The sequence below is a fragment of the Mandrillus leucophaeus genome, unplaced genomic scaffold (genome assembly GCF_000951045.1).
Source record: "Mandrillus leucophaeus isolate KB7577 unplaced genomic scaffold, Mleu.le_1.0 Scaffold985, whole genome shotgun sequence".
In the NCBI taxonomy this organism is placed as follows: domain Eukaryota; kingdom Metazoa; phylum Chordata; class Mammalia; order Primates; family Cercopithecidae; genus Mandrillus; species Mandrillus leucophaeus.
This window is the reverse complement of record NW_012110752.1, coordinates 90,668-93,078: the sequence shown is the minus strand read 5'-3', so window position 1 is coordinate 93,078 and position 2,411 is coordinate 90,668.

The following is a 2,411-nucleotide window of genomic DNA, read 5'->3' as shown; positions in this document are numbered from 1 at the left end:
GGAGGATTGGGTGAGGGTTTTTTATGGGCCAATGGAATACACCACTTATGCCCACATTCCCCTAGCCTTATCTAACTGCAAGACAGCCTGGGTTGTGAAATTTGTCTGTATGCCAGGGAGAAAAGAGAAGTGGTTTGAGAAATAACTGATAATGAAGCAGTCTTTGCATACTTTATCTGTGAAATGGGAAAAATAATAATATCTACCTCATTGGATGTTGTGTGAAGTACATGAAGTAACTAATGTATGTAAAAAACTTAGTCCAGCATCAGGCTCACAGTAAATACACAATATATATTCTTATTTTTAATTATTATCATGCACATTTTCAATGCTGGCTGAAATTAACCATTCTGCATAAGACATCTCTATCTAACTTGAAATTGTTGAGCTCTCAACTACTCAACTGCTCCATTATGAAAGGAAACCTACCAAAGGTGAATTCCTGCCTCAGACATAGGGCTATTCTAGGGAGTTCACAAGTCACAGACATTAAACTCTTTCAATAGAGAGAGTCACACCAGTGAGAAGAACCCACAGAAAGTCATTCTACAGGAAGAGCCAGGATAGCAGGCTTTACTGTGGTCCAGAGTAAGAGGATAGATGTCAGGAGAAAAGGTACACACTGCTGAAATTCTGAGCTAGAAATTCCACTCAGAGAAGAGATTAATCTTGAGCCCCCAGCTGTATGCCCAGAATATGTGTAGAGGGCATGAGAGAACAGGCACACCACCATTGCTATGTACAAAGAGCCTGGGACCTGGACCATTCATTTGTTATATATTTGGAAGACAATGGTTTGTCTCCCTAGGTCCATCCATGAAAGGCTATTTTGTCCATTAGTTAGTTAATTTAGAAGGATTCAAATAGATGTAATGATAAGAGTTGATAGCCCTGGCTTTCCATTTAGTTCTTCTACCAGCGAACTGTGGGGCATTTAAAAAACAATCATTTTAACCTTCAGATTCTAAGCTTATACTTACTAAATGAAATAATGCCATGGTGGATTTGTATTGTGTCAATTTAGCTAAATCAGAACTTTGTTTCCCAGAATTTCTTTCTCCTCACAGTTCTAGGTTAGCTTGGCCATAAGAGACATTCTGTGTACAATTTGCAAGGCAGAAGTGAAGCAGAAGCCATATTCATCTCAGGCTCAGATTTGGTGCAAGGCACCAGGCGCTGTTGTAGCTCATGCACTTTGTGACAGCTAATCTGATGGCTCACCTCGATGGTATAGTGCGGCAGCCACTGTAGCTCCTGTAGCCACTGTAGCTCCTGCCGAATCTTCCTTCAGCCTCTCCAGCAACTGAGTCATGTGCTTGTTTAACTTTGCGATGAAAGGCCCTAGTTTCTCCTGCAGATCATGCATCATCAAAGATGAAAGCTTAGAAGGAGGGTAAGACCCATGCAGGTGCCAGTCTGTCCTTGGGGTTCCAGCTTATCCTTAAGGGTTTCAGGTTGTCTTTGTTCTTCTCCACTTCATGTCTTGCTTTTATTCTTGTATTAGCTATCTGTTGCTGGACAACAAAGGACCCCAGATAAGAAGCTTGAGACATCAAAATTTATAATTTCACATGGTTTCTTAGGGCCAGAAATCTGAGAGAGGCTTGGTGGGTGGTTATGGCTCAAGGTCTCTCATGAGGTCTTGGTCAAATTCTTGGACAGGGCTGCGGATTTACTTGGGCCTTGAGAACCCACTTCCAAGCTCCCCCAGTGTTTGCTAGCTGGCTTGTGTTCCTTGCTGGTTGTTGGTCAGAGATTTCGGCTCCCTGTCACGTGGGTCTCTCCACAGCATACTACAATGAGTTAGGTGGCTTCTCCCAGAATGAGTGATCTGAGAGAGAGAGAGAGCAAAAGAGAGTGACCAAAACAGAAGCCACAATTTATCTTATAACCCAATCTCAGAAGTGACATGCCATCACTTCTGCTGTATCTGTTGGTCACACAGATTATTACTGGTACCATGTGAGAGGGGATTACACAAAGGTGTAAATACCAGGAAGCAGGAATCACTGGGGCCATCATAGAGGCTGACAGTCACAGTTTCCTAATGCTTGCCCTACTCACTTCAGGACCCAGCACCAGATGCAAAACAAAACAAAACAAAACAGAAATAAACAAAAAACAGTCACACATACATTGTTTAACCAGATCCTACAATTGCATAAGGCTAAATCCCCATAAAAATTCCTTATTCTGTATGGCTTCTAGTGGTCCTGCCTCTCTGACTTAATACAAGTATCAAGTATCTCTGACTTAATACAAGTATCCCTAACTGATACAAGTATCTACTTCACAAGATTCTTGTGAAAATGAATTAATAGGCTGGGCACAGTGGCTCACACCTGTAATCCCAGCACTTTGAGAGGCCAAGGCAGACAGATAGATCACTTGAGGTCAGGAGTTCGAGA